Here is a 5879-nt window from a genome sequence, read left to right as displayed (position 1 = left end):
TGACAGAAACGAGGTCATACATAACACATGCTATAAGCCTTATTAGCAGATTCGTGGAGAATCCAAAAGAATTGCATCTTTTTGTTGCAAAAATGATCCTTCACTACTTAAAATATGTTGACTTTGGGTTGTTCTGCAAGAAGGATGAACATTGAGGATTGATTGTGTTTTCGTATAATGATTATGCTGAAGATTTAGATGATCGAAAGAGTACTTCAGGATATGTATTTGTGCTGAGCTCAGGTGCAATCTCATGGTCATCAAAGAAGCATCCAGTCGTCATTTTGTCAAAAACTGAAGCTGAATTTGTTGTTGCTACTGCATGTTCCTGACAAGCCATTTGGCTAAGAAATAATTTTACTGAGCTGAATTTTAAGCAGCATAAATCAAAAATGATTTATTGTGACAACAGTTCAGTTATAAAGTTGTTCAAAAAACCAGTTTTGCATGGGAGAAGCAAACATATTGATGTAAGGTTTTATGTTTTTACGAGATCTTATTGAAGAATGATTAATTGATCTTATGCAGAAGCGAAGACCAAGTCACTGATATATTCAATAAATCACTCAAATATGCATAGTTTATGAAGCTTAGGGATTCATTTGGAGTTTAGAATTTTGTGGGTGCAGCTTCAGGAAGTTAAACTAAGAGTCTTTCATTTTAATGAAAGGAATGCAAAGAATTTTATTCAACTGATAATTGTATGTTACAGTTATTAGTGGAGACATTTTTTCTTGTTTTTCAGCATATTCTAGTTTTAGTTGTTTTCCAGTTTCTAGAATTATAGTTTATCTCAATCAATGTATTAGTTCTATTTTATCTCCTATAGTTATTATGTTTAGACTTTTTATAAATGAGGAATCTGTGTATCAGTTGGATATCTTTTATATAATGTACAACTCAAGCTAATATATAATAAATTCATTCTCTTATATCTCTTTACTATTTATCTAGAAAGTCCTATCTTTTAGGTTTCAGTTGTTGGTTGTCACTAAGTTACTTTCATTTCTGTAGGAGTCCTAGGGGTAGTTTGTTGCTTGGTTGGTTATCTATTTAAAAAGTTTTCTTTTCCTTCAATATTTTTTTCTCTGTTCTACTTTTTATTTTAGTAACAATTATGAACTAGATGTTTCTATGAACTCTTGATAAGTTGGTGTTTTATAAACTCAGTGAACTTAAATTCATGATTACTTGTTGTGTTATGATGCTGATTAGAGTGTCACATCAAGGAATGTAGAATATACATTGACAAAGAGAGGAAAGGAAAATATTACTTGGGATGTGGCTGTAAGATTAAGGGCAAGACCTCCTGCTTTCATGCTCATAAAAAATATAATGCAACTTGGATCGTTTGCAAATTTTGTAATTGCAGAATCTCTTGCAGTTCTTGTCATGGATCAATCTAATTGAACACAACTTATGCCCGACTGCAAAATGCACACAAGACATATTTTTTTCATATTACTACTGATGACAACAATAGGGGTAGGTATGAAGGAATAAAGAAAATATGTCTTACCTTTTCTAGATAATAGTGTATCAGACCCAGAAATGAAGTGAACTGACTGAAGACAATTGTCTTTGCAGAACCATCTCTTACAATCATGAACCTTATTTCTTCTCTCTTCAACCAATAAAAAAAGCAATGAGAATGCTCTTACTATGATAACAGAGATATTCACAAGAATAAGATTATGCATGTTTAAGCCATAATATTACATCCCCTTGCACTCATTGTGAGAAGAAAATAAAACCATAAAGTATACTATGAAAACAAGAGAAGGTATAGTTCTTGATTGAAAACTAATTGTATACCAAAGCTTTTATTATTGTGCTTGTCTGAAAACTATCAAGACGAATTTTGTTCAGTATACTTGAAAACATAACCCTTTGATTTTTTCTTTAGTTTTTTTATATTTGTGTTGAAATACACGGTAAATGATTCAGAAAAAAAAGGACATGAAATTTTTCTCATAACTATAGTAAAATTTATCAGACATGACTTGCAAAAGACATGTTTGCAAGAAGTAACCTGCAATAATCAAAAGAGGTGCACATTTTAATATGAAAGTAGGTATAAACTTCAAATAACCGAATAATAGTAAATGAATTAATGTCATATTTCTTAGCATGTCAAGAAATGAGGTACAAGAATTTAAATCATCAAGTCCAAAAGTTTCATGGAAGTACTTTTAGGTGTTAGAAGACATTCCTAAAAGCAAATATTGAGGTTTTTCCGATAGTGTTGAAAAAGAATTTGCAATAGCTCATGTACTTAAAGAAGGATTGAAAAACCTATTCAAAATATCCTTTCAAAAGACATCGTAGGTGTAAGTGTGGAAAAATATGGCAACATTAACATTTGAAATATCCACCATTTAATATTCAAAATATTAATGTACTACAAATATGAATTCCATCAAATCCAATTTTAGTGAAGAGGATGAAACTCACAACTGGATCTTGTACAAGATCGTAACATAAACCGCATGATTGTTCAATATTATTTGTGCTTCCAATTCTATCCACAACAGTACTTTAGTGTTCAACAATGTAGGGATGATCAACTTCCCGCGGTCAGATAAAAAATAAAATCAATCAAATATAAGCATAACATTTCTAGTTATTGCTTTTGAGGTAGAATTATGCATAGATTTTAGGATGTCAAAGAATTTTGAACTATTTATTTATTTAAGGAGATAATATTGTTAAGGAAATCCTAGAGAGCCAAGACATGCTAAGAACAACAAATAAGTTGATGACACAAGACACTAATGAAATCGTTTTTTTCTTTTTTTCTTGCGTCGTACTTCTTCATTTGTGGGATTAAAAATAAGAAATATAAAATAAGCACTTCCATTTTGGTATCCAAATATTGCATCAAATTTTACGCTACTTAAATTCAATGTGATATCATGATGCAAATACATCTGCAAAAAACATATGGATGGGAACCAACTCCACCACCAAATCATATGACATGTATTCGATTAGCAAAGGAAATATTGTAGGAAAGGATCACTGTCCGACTCCTTGGTAGGGGGTTCTCATGGATAGATATTAAACTTCATCATATAGAAAGAATAGCAATGAGTATTACGACAAAAAAATAATAATATTATACCTAGTGTAATCTCACAAGTAATATATATTAAAAGAAAAAAAATAAATAGTATTAAAAGAAATGAAGAAAAAAAATAGTTATCAAATTGTAAGAATGCTAGTACAAAATCGATCAAGAAAAAAAATCAAGGTAAAACATTACTGAAGAAAAAATATATGTGGTGAAGGAAAACTTACAATGAAAAATGCTACAGAAAAAGTGGCTTGAGGGAGGATATCTAAGGAAAAGCCGAGAAATTATGAAGCATGAAATTATTATCTCTGAGTTATGCAATATTGAAAGATTTAACCTATTAACAACATCAGTTATTTAATTTCCATGCTCCAATGTTTTTGCCTCAATTTATGTCGAAGTACTGATATAGATCGTCTTAAGAAAAAAATTAAATTAGATTCATAGTTTGAAGGTTAACAATGAACCTATAACACAAACTTTTATTCACAAATAAAACCAAATACAAGTATCTATCAATACATAGTTAAGAAGAATTCATATTGAAAGCATGATCTCCATACATGTCTCATTCGTGTCAGCATAGTTATTCATCAACATACCACCTTGAACATTCACCAAAATAAATTAGGAAGAAACAATATAGTGATAAGAAGAAGAAGAAGAAGAAGAATGTACCGCTTATTCTGCTCTCAGTATTTACTATTTCACAAGATAGCTAGTTTTGAGCATTTTCCATGAAAAAGGTGTAAAATGGACATTTTTCAGGATTTTCTAGAAAAGGAACGTTCGTATTTTTTCACGATTACTTATCACAAGGAAAATAGATGAAACATATATCATGCAAGAATGTAGTACAAAGACTAGAAAAAAACAACATAAATCAATTTGTGTCATTCACTAGCTAATGGAGAGCAACAAAAACTATGCTAGTAGTTGCGTAAGTACTGACAAAAATAAATTGTACACACATTAAATTTTTCCTGACTTTCTTTGCGCAGTGATGTAAGTAGTGTTCTTCGTTAGTATCCAAAGAATCCTTGTGCAACGTATCCTAAATTCAAAACTAAGTAACATGCTAAAGAGAAGAAAAAACTTAACAACTCTAGCACTACATTAATATGAAATAACAAAATTACAATCCTTGGAGAATGTGCAAGATCAGTAGCCCTTCAATTTTAATATGCCTTAGCATTATCGTTTTTAAAATTTTATTTTTACCATCGCATCTCTACCAAACCCATGATTTAATTGAATTTGTATGGGCGAGGCAAATACAAGAAACATAAGGTGTATCACTGTCTCTGTGTGAACAACAAAATTTTATTTATCATAAATAAAATGAAGTACAAAATATAAGTATATCAATTTGATGACTTACTCTATTCCACTAGGAAAAGAGCCGATTAGATTTGTGGTGGCAACGTGGGCACATGAATCAGATAAAATAAATACAAACAGAAAAGGGAAAAGACAAGAGATTTCAAAAACGTGAATAATAAAAAAAACTCAAGGAAGAAAAATTAACGACAAAATCTCTAGTGAAAAACCAAATAAAACAATTTTTCAGCTATATGTTTCTCTCCCCAATAAAGTTATGTGCAAATATTAAAAAAGTAAGATTTTAAGTCTACTTGTGGTCGAGAGCTTTGCAATCCTAATCTTTATAGAAGTAGTACGAGTAAGGACTAATTAGCAAGAAACGGATCTGTACAGAAGTAAGGATGTATTTATTTCAGAGAATTAAGATGTGAAATATGTTGGAATAAAAAAAATAACAAAAAACATACAAGTGAGTACAACTCTCCTACACGGTTATGGAGGGGAGGACCACTTAAGTCCAACTTAAAAGAAGATTCTAGCGCAAAATAGCTCTTATAGTGTTGTTGTGTATGTCTTTCACAGAATGGTCATGTGCCACAATAGTGCAACCCGTTAGAAAATTATGGCTGAAAGGTTTTCATCAAACACAACAATATATAGGGAAAGCAAGAAGTATAATATATGTCACACAAAACAAACAATTGTGAACTTTGAATAGACTTATCAGTAAGAAAAAACATATATACAACAGCCATACCTAGCTACCTTGTGACTGTGGAGTGGTTGGTCATGTGTACACAACCTTACCCCTAGTTTGTGAAGGTGGAGAGGTTCTTCTAGATAGACTCGGGGCTCAAGTGAAGCATATCAAGAAAAATCAAATATGTGGGTCTAGTTTAAAAATGATAACCTCATCAAAAATAATACAATTCCACTTCATAGAGTTCAAAATGATGATATTTTTCCTATTCTCAATCTCCAATGTGGAGTAGGTAGTGATAAAGATATCATAATCTTCGAATCTGCGATATATTTCTCCCTGTTGGCACCATGGTACACAAGAACTTTGTTGCTTACTATAGTGGCAAAGCGGTCAATCTCATTGACCCATTGAATCAAAGCAACAACAAACATATAACAAAGGTTCCTTTCACTGGTGGGAGAATATAAGGGGCTGGTGATACCAAAGTGGAATAAGAAATTGCTTGTCCTACTTCGCGTTGAGCAAGCACAAGAGCCATGGCTTAAACAGTCTTCCCATCCTCATATCATCAGCATGAATACAACCTCTAGCTGTAGATTCTTCTTGCTTTAACGACCAAGCCAACCACTCTTTTTTGTATCACAGCAAGGGAAATTTTCAAATCAGATTGCTTCTCGGCAGTTTCACTCATAACTTATTTTGACTATTGAAGTCTAGATAAAGTGTATGGTTTTCTTCCATCCTCCTATTCTTCTCTTCTTCCCATATTTTCCACGT

The 5879-nt window shown here is 31.6% G+C and overlaps 1 pseudogene; it reads right to left on the bottom strand.

Annotated features, from left to right (window-relative positions):
- Positions 1-387: 387 nt before the first annotated feature.
- On the bottom strand, positions 388-5640 carry LOC112941871 (ATP-dependent helicase rhp16-like; annotated as a pseudogene).
- Between the last annotated feature and the right edge of the window lie 239 nt (positions 5641-5879).

Source organism: Solanum lycopersicum, chromosome 7, assembly GCF_036512215.1.
Source record: "Solanum lycopersicum chromosome 7, SLM_r2.1".
Taxonomy (NCBI): domain Eukaryota; kingdom Viridiplantae; phylum Streptophyta; class Magnoliopsida; order Solanales; family Solanaceae; genus Solanum; species Solanum lycopersicum.
Note: the sequence above shows the minus strand (reverse complement) of the source record. Positions and strands in the feature narration are given on the sequence as shown.